General features: G+C 42.4%; 1 protein-coding gene across 2 annotated transcripts in view; it reads right to left on the bottom strand.

The window, feature by feature from the left end:
- Positions 1-14,101, bottom strand: part of cntfr (ciliary neurotrophic factor receptor) — a 723,314-nt gene that overhangs the window by 687,485 nt on the left and 21,728 nt on the right. The window lies entirely within an intron of this gene.

The raw sequence follows: 14,101 nt of genomic DNA, 5'->3' as shown, positions 1-14,101 counted from the left end.
GTTCTCTACCACATGTCGACCGGCAGGTTTCGGTAAGAAAATGGTGCTAATAAGTCGGCTCTTACCGTACACATGAGCGGAGCTTGCGTCGTTCCCCGTGCACCTGTCAAAGAGGCAGCTGCGGACTCTCTTGCCTACTCCGACTTGCCGCCCACGAACGTGGGATGCTTCCCCCGTGGAGGAGGGGGAAAAAAAAGCACAGCCCGGCCCGACCGGCTGCTTTCGCTTTGCCTCGTTGAGAAACGTGGCTTCCCTCAGAGACACTGGCGGTCACCAGGCTAGTGGCCTACTCAGTGGCCTAGTGGTTAGAGTTTCTGCCCTGAGATCGATAGGTTGGGAGTTCAAACCCCGAGTCATACCAAAGACTATAAAAAAAATTGGGACCCATTGCCTCCCTGCTTGGCACTCAGCATCAAGGGTTGGAATTGGGGGTTAAATCACCATAAATGATTCCCGGGCGCTGCACCGCTGCTGCCCACTGCTCCCCTCATTTCCCAGGGGGTGATCAACGGGATGGGTCAAAATCAGAGGACCAATTTCACCATACCTAGTGTGTGTGTGACATTCATTAGTACTTTAACTTTTAAGGCACTACTATATAATCTCACTAAAACACTAGTAACACAATGAGCAGATAAGGGATATTCCAGAATTATCCTAGTAAATGTGTCTAATAACATCTGAATCGCTCCCACTGCCCTGTTTATTGTTTTTTTTCTAGTCCTTCACTCTCACTATCCTCATCCACAAATCTTTCATCCTCGCTCAAATTAATGGGGAAATTGTCGCTTTCTCGGTCCGAATCGCTCTCGCTGCTAGTGGCCATGATTGTAAACAACGTTCAGACGTGAGGAGCTCTACAACCTGTGGACGTCACACGCACCTCGTCTGCTACTTCCGGTACAGGCAAGGCTTTTTTATTATGCCAAAAGTTGAGAACTTTATCGTCGATGTTCTCTACTAAATCCTTTCAACAAAAATATGGCAATATCGCGAAATGATCAAATATGACAGAACGGACCTGCTATCCCCGTTTAAATAAGAAAATCTAATTTCAGGAGGCCTTTAAGTTGTGTTCCTACTAAGGTTGTACGCTATACCAGTACTAATATAGTATGGCCATACTAAAGAATCAAAAACGGTACTACACTCCTTTTGAAAAGTACCGGGCATAACTGAGCGTCGTGACAATGCTGGTTTTACGTGCAGAAGAGCATGTTCGGCATCGCGCACACAAAGAGTACTTACAAGCAGACACAGTGTGTAGACAGAAAAGTGAGAATGGACGCATTTTGGTGTAAAAATTAAAGATAAAGGTGAAGTTCTAACATTCAAACACCCTCAGGAAGAGCTAGCTAGCAGCTAACATCCATCCGCAGTTTTTTTAACTACTTCTAAATCACTAATCCTGGCCCCAAAGGCCAGTAAGTTTCTTACAAGTACCATTATCACTGCAGGACGAGGAATAGCTACAAATGCTTCACAGCACATTTTTTAAACTCCCACCATTTCCACATTTTTCAACCGATTCAAACCATTCCACCTTCAACACATTTCACCATTTTGGAAATAGAAACTATAATTTTTCCAAGTTCAAAAAATTCCAGAATTTTCCTTAATTCCTGCTTTTCTAAAGCCCTATTTCCACACTTTTTTCTGGTGACCACTCCTTCCACATTTTTCAACACATTTCAACCTTTCCACTGTCAAAACATTCCTCTTAATCAAGAAAAAAAACCAAAGTCGTTTTTTGAACTAGAAGAATTTTCCTGTTTTCCCGAAATTCCAGCAATTTGAAAATACCATTTCTAAATTCAACATGTTACTACTTCAACATTTCTCGAACAGATTTGAAAAATTCCAACACCAACAATTCATTCAGACGATTTATTTTTTTCCCATTTTCAAAGGATATTCTCTATTTTCCCGAAATTCCCAATTTTGGGGGGAAATTCCCATTGAAATCAATGAGACATTCTTCAAAGTTCCACAGCTGCCACAATGTTCTTCTCATTCAAAAAGTGGAATTCTTTCCAATTCTTGTTTTATGTAAAGCTTCAGTCGTTCAACAGTCCGGGGTCTCCGCTGTCGTATTTTACGCTTCATAATGCACCACACATTTTCGATGGAAGACAGATCTGGACTGCAGGCGGGCCAGAAAAGTACCCGCACTCTTTTTATGAAATTACGCTGTTCTAACACGTATTGAATGTGGCTTGGCATTGTCTTGCTGAAATAAGCAGGGGCGTCCATGAAAAAGACGGCGCTTATATGGCAGCATATGTTGTTCCAAAACCTGTATGTACCTTTCAGCATTAATGGTGCCATCACATATGTTTAAGTTACCCATGCCTTGGTCACTAATGAAATTTTGAAAATTTGCGTCGATAACAGTCTGGATAGTCTGGTTGACACGATGTTGAATATTTCCAAAAACAATTTGAAATGTGGACTCGTCAGACCACAGAACACTTTTCCACTTTGCATCAGTCCATCTTAGATGATCTCTGGCCCGGAGAAGCCGGCGGCGTTTCTGGATGTTGTTGATAAATGGCTTTTGCTTTGCATAGTAGAAATTTACCATGCACTTACAGATGTAGCGATTAACTGTATTAAGGGACACTTGTTTTCTGAAGTGTTCCTGAGCCCATGTGGTGATATCTTTTTGAGATTGATGTCGGTTTTTGATACAGTGCTCTCTGAGGGATCAAAGGTCACGGTCATTCAATGTTGGTTTCCGGCCATGCCGCGTACGTGGAGTGATTTCTCCAGATTCTCTGAACCTTTTGATATTATGGACTGTAGATGTTGAAATCCCAAATTTTTTTGCAATTGCTTTTTGAGAAACGTTGTTCTTAAACTGTTTGACTATTTGCTCACGCAGTTGTGGACAAAGGGTGTACCTCGCCCCATCCTTTCTTGTGAAAGACTGAGCATTTTTTGGGAATCTGTTTTTATACCCAATCATGGCACTCACCTGTTCCCAACTAGCCTGCACACCTGTGGGATGTTCCATATAAGTGTTTGATGAGCATTCCTCAACTTTATCGGTATTTATTGCCACCTTTCCCAACTTCTTTGTCACATGTTGCTGGCAACAAATCCTAAAGTTAATGATTATTTGCAAAAAAAAAAAATGTTTATCAGTTTGAACGTCAAATATGTTGTCTTTGTAGCGCATTCAACTGAATATGGGTTGAAAATGATTTGCAAATCATTGTATTCCGTTTATATTTACATCTAACACAATTTTCCAACTCATATGGAAACGGGGTTTGTAGTCTGAACTACTGTAGGTGTGAATGATGCTATATGCTAGTACTCTGACTGACAAGTGATCAGTCGACACTGCAAAAACAGAAATCTAAGTAAGATAAAATATCTCAAATAAGGGGGATATTTGCTTATTTTCCGTCTGATAAGATAATTCTTCTCACTAAGCAGATTTTATGTTAGAGTCTTTTACTTGTTTTAAGGGTTTTGCTCCTAAATGATCTCAGTAAGATACTACAGCTTGTTTACAACATTTTATGACCTATTTTGAGTAAAATATGCTTGAAACTATTTTTGTCCAAGTGTCCAAAACACACCCAGCAATGGTGCACAGGAAGGCGGGGAAGAAGAGGGGTAAAAGGCGGCCAAAATGTTCACAAGTCCCAATTGTGTCCAAAATACCTCCCCGGGTTCCAGTCCCACGAGTCCCGCCGCCGGCCACACAAATCCCGAGATACAAAACATTTCCAAAACGCACCCAGCAAAGTCCCACGGGAAGTAGGGGGGAAAAATTAGAAAAGTCGGCAAAAGTCCCCAAAAATGTTCAAAATATCTACCAAGGTTCGAGTCCCAACCGGGTTCGAGGTTGAGTTTGAGTGCACACTCGAACCCGGGAGGGACTTTTGAACATTTCACCGACTTTTCTCCCCACCTTCCCGTGGGACTTTGCTGGGCGCGTTTTGGACATTTTGGGCATCCCGGCCGGCGGCGGAACTTGTGGGACTCGAACCTGTGTAGGTATTTTGAAAATTTTTGGGACTTTTGCTGACTTTTCCAACTTTCATACCCCCTTCCCATGGGACTCGGCTGGGTGTGTTATGGACATTTTGGGCATCCCGGGACTTGTGTGGCCATACATTAGATTGTATACTTGTTTTAAGTGTTTAGGTCCTAAATGATCTCAGTAAGATATTACAGCTTGTAGCTGAGATTTGATGACCAATATTGAGTAAAACATGCTTGAAACTAGAATATCAACTGTTGCAAAGCTGTGTCATCAACACTCACAAGTATAAAACTACTTTTTAAAGCAAGAATTTCTTATTTTAAGAACGTAAAACAAAATCATGACTTTGACACAATTGTTTCTCATATTAAAACAGATGACAGCCAAATAGATTTGCCGTTTTATTTTCAATGAAACAATAGAAAATACATACCCGTATAGTAGTACACTTATTAGTGAGAATATACTTATTTTAAGAAATGTTTGGGTTCATTGAAGTTAGCTAATTTTACTTGTTTTGAAAGGTCTTGACAAGCCAAATTTTCTTGTTCTATTGGCAGATAATTTTGTGTAGTTCAAGTAAAATACCCCTCATTTTTGTATTTTGTTTCTTGTTTTTGAACACTGACTTTTTGCAGTGCAGGGTGTAGTCACCCGATTGGCCCAAGTCCCAGTCACCCCGAATAAGGTGAATGGTCTAGAAATTGGACGGATGCACAAACTTCTTATCACATTGAGATGTGAATACATCTTTTAGTATACTTAATACAAAAGTTTCCCCAGCATTGAATCTCAAGTGTTCCACTACTCTCAACTTTCTCAGCTCCACTTCCCACCATCTTCCAATTTACAGCCTGAATGTATGTCACGGCATTAACATGCGCCCACGCTGCCCTGTGATCAAGCCCACACTTGGACATACGTCAGAGGATGTTTACCCCGCCAATAAGCATCCTAGCGGTAAATAGCATCCTGCTTTTATCTTACCTTACATTGTCTGAGGCACAGACGGCAGCATTATGAGACGGGGATGGGAGAGGAAGGTGAAGTTAAGTTTATAGGATGTAGGAGAATACAAGTGAAGGGATTCTGCCTAAAGGGCCTCATCATTGGCCCTTATTTCATTGTTCTGGAACCAAAAAATATGTTTATTGGAAAAAAAAATCACCCTCATTCCTGGCCTGCATCAGTCCTTTGATGTCATCTACAGAAGATGGATGGCAATTTTATATTGAGTAATATGTATTTTGTCACTTTTTCGAGCAGAATTTGAAGGAATTATCAAACCTGTGTTGTTGCAGATTGTAGCAATACGAGAAGAGGTCAGCCTGTATACATTAAAGGGGGAACATTATCACCAAACCTATGCAAGCGTCAATATATACCTTGATGTTGCAGAAAAAAGACCATGTATTTTTTTTAACCGATTTCCGAACTCTAAATGGGTGAATTTTGGCAAATTAAACGCCTTTCTGTTTATCGGTCTTTCAGCGATGACGTCAGAACGTGACGTCACCGAGGTAACACACCCGCCATATCCATTTTCACATTACAAACACCGGGTTATTTTCCGTTTTTTCGACAATTTTTTGGAACCTTGGAGACATCATGCCTCGTCGGTGTGTTGTCGGAGGGTGTAACAACACTAACAGGGAGGGATTCAAGTTGCACCACTGGCAAGAAATCTGCCGCCAGACCCCCATGGAATGTGCCAGAGTGTCTTCACATTTTACCGGCGATGCTAAGACAGACATGGCACAGAGATGTATGGATAACCTGCAGATGCATTTTCAACGATTAAGTCAACGAAATCACAAAGGTGGGTTTTGTGGATGTTGACTTATGTGCTAATCAGACATATTTGGTCATGGCATGACTGCCAGCTAATCGATGCTAACATGCTACGCTGATTGATGCTAACCTGCTATTTACGCTAGCTGTATGTACATTTGAAACTAAATACCCACATTTAATGCGAAACAAACACTTACCAATCGACGGATTTAAGTTGCTCCAGTGTCACAAGATGCGAAAGTCCTGATCGTTCGGTCCGCACATTTTACCGGCGATGCTAGTAAGGCAGCCATGCCATGGGCCACTTCATTAGGTACACCCACGCTATGGCCGAATAGCATCAATAGCTTCAATTTCTTCTTCAATTTCGTTTTCGCTATCTGCCTCCATACTCCGACCATCTGTTTCAATACATGCGTAATCTGTTGAATCGCTTAAACCGCTGAAATCTGAGTCTGAATCCGAGCTAATGTCGCTATATCTTGCTGTGGTAACCGCCATGTTGTTTGTATTGGCAGCCCTGTATGACGTCACAGGGAAATGGACGGGTGGATATAGCGATGGTGAAAATCAGGGACTTTAAAGCTTTTTTTTTGGGATATTTGTGGGTTCTTCCGAGGATGTCGTAGTCGTAATGGTTTGTACAGTCCTTTGAGACATTTGTGATTTAGGGCTATAAAAATAAACATTGATTGATATTCCGGGAGGTGTAAAATTTTGAAAAAAACTTCGAAAAATAAAACAAGCCACTGGGAACTGATTTTTATTGTTTTTAACCCTTTTGAAATTGTGATAATGTTCCCCTTTAACAAATTAAAATATGGACCACTCCGGTCAAATTGGGACGGACCAAGCGAGAGGAGCGTAATGGGAAATTGGTTCCAGTTCTATATCGATGAGATGGAAAGGGGTGTCCCAAGTACTGATGACTAAAAAACTAACTGATATTGTGGGAAATGACTGCCGCGTTCATTTTCAGGAGTAAAAAAAACACAAGAACTTGTTAGTGAACTTTCCGTCATTTGAATGCTGCGTCTTGAAAAGAAGCTTCTTCAGGCATGGTTGTTTTATCCGAGTTGGAAAATAAAGGCCATGTTGTGCAAAAACGTAAATGTACATTTTAGAGGACACTCGTTCTCAGTAGGAAGTGAACATAAAGAAATAAAAAGTATCATTATTGTAACATTTTAAGTAAGTTCAATATTTTGGATTTAGATAATCAGATATTCACGATGCTAGCCTCATCTTTAGAGTTCTGAATACATTTGCTCCCCCTCCCTTGATAGAGGAATCAATCAATGTTTACTTATATAGCCTTAAATCACGAGTGTCTCAAAGGGCTGCACAAGCCACACCAGATCCCACACCAAGGCAAGGAAAAACTCAAACCAATGGGATGACAATGAGAAACCTTGGAAGGGACCGCAGATGTGGGAACTCCCTCCCCCCTGGGTGACCAGTGCAATGGACGTCGAGTGGATCTAGCATAATATTGTGAGAGTCCAGTCCATAGTTAATTTGTCATAATAGTGAGAGTCTAGTCCATAGTTAATTTAACATAATAGAGTCCAGTCCATAGTGGATCTAACATAATAGAGTCCAGTCCATAGTGGATCTGGCATAATAGTGAGAGTCCAGTCCATACTGGATCTAACATAATAGTGAGAGTCCAGTCCATAGTGGATCTAACATAATAGTGTGAGAGTCCTGTCCATAGTGGATCTAAATAATAGTGAGATTCCGTTCCATAGTGGATCTAAAATAATAGTATGAGTCCAGTCCATAGTGGATCTAATATGATAGAGTGAGAGTTCAGTCCATAGTGGATCTAACATAACAGTGAGAGTCCAGTCCATAGTGGATCTAACATAACAGTGAGAGTCTAGTCCATAGTGGATCTAACATAATAGTGAGAGTCCAGTCCATAGTGGATCTAACATAATAGTGAGAGTCAAGTCCATAGTGGATCTAACATAACAGTGAGAGTCTAGTCCATAGTGGATCTAACATAATAGTGAGAGTCCAGTCCATAGTGGATCTAATATGATAGAGAGTCCAGTCCATAGTGGATCTAACATAATAGTGAGAGTCCAGTCCATAGTGGATCTAACATAATAGTGAGAGTCCAGTCCATAGTGGATCTAACATAAGAGTGAGAGTCCAGTCCATAGTGGATCTAATATGATAGAGTGAGAGTTCAGTCCATAGTGGATCCAACATAATAGAGTCCAGTCCATAGTGGATCCAACATTATAGTGAGAGTCAAGTCCATAGTGGATCTACATAATACTGATATTCCAGTCCATAGTGGATCTAAAATAATAGTATGAGTCCAGTCCATAGTGGATCTAAAATAATAGTATGAGCCCAGCCCATCGTGGATCTAATGTGATGGAGTGAGAGTTCAGTCCATAGTGGATCTACCATAATAGTGAGAGTACAGTCCATAGTGGATCTAACATAATAGTGAGGGTACAGTCCATAGTGGATCTAAAATATTAGTGAGAGTCCAGTCCATAGTGGATCTAATATGATAAGAGTGAGAGTTCAGTCCATAGTGGACCTAACATAATAGTGAGAGTCCAGTCCATAGTGGATCTAGCATAATAGTGGGAGTCCAGATGTTATGAAGAAAAAAGATAGCAGTCAAGTAAAACCAGAGCAGTGACCAGAGGGGACTACAACGTACAAAGGCGCAGGACTAAATTTGGCCAAATGGTGAGGTCTATCAAAGTCATGGAACAGGCTGCCAGCCCTTGTCAGAAACGGTGACACCTATTTACATTTAAAATTACACCGAAACAGGGTTGAAAACTAATCAGACGTGCACACACAATTAGATTATTGTTTTTTTGGTTAGTTGCTGGTTTTATTTGTTTGTCCATGGTCTGTGCTTATGGTATACTTGCAATGTGTAATGTATTATGATGTATGTATTCTTTTGCATCATGGCCTGTTGAATGTTTACTGTATTAACCTGCCTCAGGACAATGAATGAACATGAGGTATTGTGCTAACTCCGGCATATTCACTCTGTTGCTCTATGTTGTGTCCGGACTATGACTTAGGCGTAGATTGTATTCCCGAGGTGCAAAGCGATCGGAGTGGACTTTGAGTTGTTTTTTCCAGAAGGCAAAGGAAATTTGGCACGGGCAAGACGTGAATGTAAGTACATATTTTATTTTCCAACACCAACTACAAAAATGTAATCGGTGCGGCGTCTTCAGTAATGCGGACGTTGTACCGATCCATTGTGGTGAAGAAGGAGCTGAGCCGGAAGGCAAAGCTCTCAGTTTACCGGTCGATCTCCGTTCCCATCCTCACCTATGGTCATGAGCTTTGGGTCATGACCGAAAGGATAAGATCACGGGTACAAGCGGCCGAAATGAGTTTCCTCCGCCGGGTGGCGGGGCTCTCCCTTAGAGATAGGGTGAGAAGCTCTGTCATCCGGGAGGAACTCAAAGTAAAGCCGCTGCTCCTCCACATCGAGAGGAGCCAGATGAGGTGGTTCGGGCATCTGGTCAGGATGCCACCCGAACGCCTCCCGAGGGAGGTGTTTAGGGTGCCTCCAACCGGTAGGAGGCCACGGGGAAGACCCAGGACACGTTGGGAAGACTATGTCTCTCGGCTGGCCTGGGAACGCCTCGGGATACCCCGGGAAGAGCTAGACGAAGTGGCTGGGGAGAGGGAAGTCTGGGCTTCCCTGCTTAGGCTGCTGCCCCCGCGACCCCACCTCGGATAAGCGGAAGAAGATGGATGGTTGGATGGATGACTACAAAAAAGGAATAAACAGAAAGTGCTCACAAGGAGGTACAAACACTTGGCTATGAAACAAAACTATGAACATAAAACAAAACACTTGCACAATGGCATGAATAACAAAAAACTTACTTGGAAAAAGACAAGGGGCATGGATCATTGGCATGAAAGGCATAGAAGAGAGATGGTGTGAAGGAGGTGGTAGACTGATGTTTCCTGTAGATTAACTACGATCAAAGTATTGGACAGGACGTCGAAATGTTTAAATAAAGTTGTACTTTAGATAAGAAAAATGTGGGGATACAAACGGTACAAAACAATCCTTATAACTTGTTATCTGTCATTCATTCATCACCCGAAGGCTCGTAACGCTCAGTCTCAACCACAATGCACCTGCTCCCGCTCCTTTCATTACATTCGGTTTTCCGCAGTGCATTGTGGAAAATGTAGTATTTTAGTTAACCCTTTGTCATGCTATAAAATAGAAAACAAATCAATCCAGTGTCAGTGTTTCTCAAATAAATGTATAAATCAAATCAATTCACTTTTAACTCTTTTTAGCTGTAAATAACAGATAAATTTATCAGCAATAAATCTAGCATGCAAATTATGGAATGACCATCACAAATGAACTATATAACCCATAAGTTACAACATTTCCAGGTTAACTACATTGCAACTGTGGCTTAAATAATACTGTGGTGATTAGTGAAAACAGATGTGAGACATGAGGACAGGTGAAAACTAATGGGTCGTCATGGTGACAAAACCAACCAGGGAGTGCAAAAAAACCGGAACTGAGTGGCCAAAAAACAAACAGAACATGACCAAAACAAAACATGATCACATAGACACATGTTGATGAATATGCATTGTCCTAATTCAAATCAATAAATAAAATGAATATTCCAGGTTTGTGCATGACTTGATTTCTCTTTCGTGTCATTTAAGAATGTGATATAGTGACATCTTGCCATGCGCTACATTTGTATCCATCATTTTAGCACAGTTTGACGCTCAAATCCATTAGTATGGCAAATTCAAGAGGTTCCACAGAGAGAGACGTATTTAAAGTACTTTACAGAGTCTGCAATCAATGTCACCTCTCTTTCCTCTTAGGACAATTTATTTCCCCCCCCCCCCGACCCTCCCATACCACAATGTCAGTTATCACGGCCTAATAAAATCCAAGCACCCGTCTCAAATTTTACTCCTCAAGTTAGTCATCTCTCCTCCTCAAATGCGTCAATTTCTAAAGTAAACACGACTTAACGGCCTTTGTATTTAAAACAGGATGTAAAACTTCGTTTTTTTTAAAAGACAGTTTAAATGCATGTGTGTGTAATAGTTGGCAGGCAGGTATATCACACACACACTCCCTTTTACTTATTATCTCCCCATGTATCCCACACACATTAAGCTCTCTTCCCGTCTGGTGTTGCTTCCAGCATAAAACCAAACCATGTGTGGGAGCTAACCCGCAGTCCAATAGAACATGACCGTATTATCTCAGGAGATTCTCAGCGGTCTCAAGTGGCGGGGATCGAAGAAGAGTTGAAAAGTGCCTGTGGGTCGGACTTTTAAGACTTGCCAAGATTTCTGGGCTGCAACAGGTCTCCGTCACCGCTGTCACCATATTTTCTTAGCTTGTTCATTCTCACCGTTCCTATTGGAACCCCTTTCACTTTCTCTCTGACTTCAACTTTTCTGCACCCCCGTCTCTCTTTCTCTCCCTCCTTCTCCGCCACCAACAAGGCATGAAAACGGTGCTCCATTAGTAGTGCCTGGACTAAGCCCAGTCTGACACGTCCTGCTTTGATCAGCCGTGAGCTGGGCTAAACACCCCGCTAAACTCCCAGTCTGGAGAGGGGGAGGAGGAGGAGGAAGGTGGGGAGTTGGGGTTAGGGAAAGATGGGATCGTGAAGATTAAAGCGGGGAAGTGAGATGGAGACGCATTTAGTCTTCTCCTTCATGGCTGCGGCTTAGTTATATCATCCAACTTTATTTCTGGAGGATGCAACGTGTCCGTCTGGCGAACACACACCTGTGGAAGGGCGCACATTTCCACTGACCAGCGGCAAGTGGACAAAAAAGCGCTCATCTTTTTCCTCCCCAGGAGCGAAGAGAAAAGGGATTTCCGCTCAGTGCTAATCAATCAGGCCATAATAATGGATCCCATGCCTAGCTGTCGACCAGAGGGGTCAAGGCATCCCGTGACCCGGCGCTCAGGACCCGGGGGCCAAAGCCCCTCTCAGAATAGCACCCCAGGACAGACTCCCCGGGCTAATTGTCCGAGCCAGTGTCAGCCTTTTCAATGCCCCCCGCTCCCCACCTTCCACTTTCTCTCTTTTCTTCTCCCCGACTCCTCTCCTCTTCGCAACTCTGCAATCCTCTCACTTTCTATACAACTCCAAATTCCACAATGTCTGCCAGTATGTAGTATGGGAGGGAGAAAGAAGTGGTACTTTCTGATTAAAAAGGGAGGGATTGAATAACAAGTGACGATGGACAGTGAGTTCTAAAATCAGCAACAACCTAACTGTCACAGGTTTATCTATCGCCTCAAATGGTCTTCAGGAGGTTAGGATCCTAGAATCAATGTCTACCAGTGTGTAGTATGGAAGGGAGAAAGAAGGGGTACTTTCTGATTAAAAAGGGAGGGATTGAATAACAAGGGACGATGGACTGTGAGTTCTAAAATCAGCAACAACCTAACTGTCACAGGTCTATCGCATCAAATGGTCTTCGAGAGGTTTGGATCCTAGAATTAATGTCTTCCAGCGTGTAGTATAAAAGGGAAAATGAAGGGGTACTTTTTGATTAAATAAGGAGAGATTGAACAACAAGGTACGATGGATAGTGAGTTCTAAAATCAGCAACAACCTAACTGTCACAGGTTTATCTATCGCCTCAAATGGTCTTCAGGAGGTTAGGATCCTAGAATCAATGTCTACCAGTGTGTAGTATGAAAGGGAGAAAGAAGGGGTACTTTCTGATTAAAAAGGGAGAGATTGAATAACAAGTGACGATGGACAGTGAGTTCTAAAATCAGCAACAACCTAACTGTCACAGGTCTATCTATCGCCTCAAATGGTCTTCAGGAGGTTAGGACCCTAGAATCAATGTCTGGCAGGGTGCGGTATGGCAGGGTAGAAAGAAGGGGCGCTTTCTGATTAAATAAGGAGAAATTGAATAACAAGGGACGATGGACAGTGAGTTCTAAAATCTGCAACAACCTAACTGTCACAGGTCTATCTATCGCCACAAATGGTCTTCATGAGGTTAGGATCCTATAATCAATGTTTGCCAGCATGTAGTATAAAAATGAGAAAGAAGGGGTACTTTTTGATTAAATAAGGAGAGATTGAATAACAAGGGATGATGGACAGGGAGTTCTAAAATCAGCAACAACCTAACTGTCACAGGTCTATCGCCTCAAATGGTCTTCAAGAGGTTTGGATCCTAGAATGAATGTCTGCCAGTGTGTAGTATGGAAGAGAGAAAGAAGGGGTACTTTCTGATTAAATAAGAAGAGATTGAATAAGGGACGATGGACAGTGAGTTCTAAAATCAGCAACAACCGAACTGTCACAGGTCTATCGCCTCAAATGGTCTTCAAGAGGTCTGGATCCTACAATCAATGTCTGCCAGTGTGTAGTATGGAAGGGAGAAAGAAGGGGTACTTTCTGATTAATAAGGGAGAGATTGAATAACAAGGGACGATGGACAGTGCGTTTTAAAATCAGCAACAACCTAACTGTTACAGGTCTATCCATCAACAGTGGTTCTTAACCTTGTTGGAAGTACCGAACCCCCCATAGTTTCATATGCACATTCACCGAACCCTTTAAATTCAAATTCAAGAAAAAGTTATGTTTTTGTTTTTTTTACTTGTTCAAAGAACAAAACCGACAAAGAGCATGAACTCCCAACAAATTACACACCTACAAAGTAGCGGGACTTCTGCGGTTGCCATATACATAATACGCCGGTGGGGAGAAGTTTTTATTTACACGATGAGTCGGGTGTGTCTTGACCTCTGCGGAGGCTCCGCTGAACCCCTGAGGCCAACTCACTGAACCCCAAGGGTTCAATCGAACCCTGGTTAAGAACCACTCTATCGCCTCAAATGGTTTTCAGGAGGTTAGGATCTTAGAATCAATGTCCGCCAGCGTGTAGTATGCAAGGGAGAAAGAAGGGATACCTTCTGATTAAATAAGGAGAGATTGAATAACAAGGGACGATGGACTCTGAGTTCCAAAATCAGAAACAACCTAACTGTCACAGGTCTATCGCCTCAAATGGTCTTCAGGAAGTTAGGATCCTAGACTCGGGTTGACCACCACGATGCATACAAAACCCCCGAGAGAGGACATGCACGGAGTCAAACAAGAGAGCAGGAGAATCCAATGACATTCCTTTCATTCCAAGCGTACGCTGCCAATTAACAGCATAACATCCCACAAGGCGGAGGGGACAGATTGATGGAGATGTATCCCGGGGTTGCACCAGCACCACATCTCGCATGCCACGCTTGCCTCCCTTCAC

This window comes from Nerophis ophidion, linkage group LG17 (assembly GCF_033978795.1).
Source record: "Nerophis ophidion isolate RoL-2023_Sa linkage group LG17, RoL_Noph_v1.0, whole genome shotgun sequence".
Classification (NCBI taxonomy): domain Eukaryota; kingdom Metazoa; phylum Chordata; class Actinopteri; order Syngnathiformes; family Syngnathidae; genus Nerophis; species Nerophis ophidion.
This window is presented reverse-complemented; position numbering and strand designations above follow the sequence as displayed.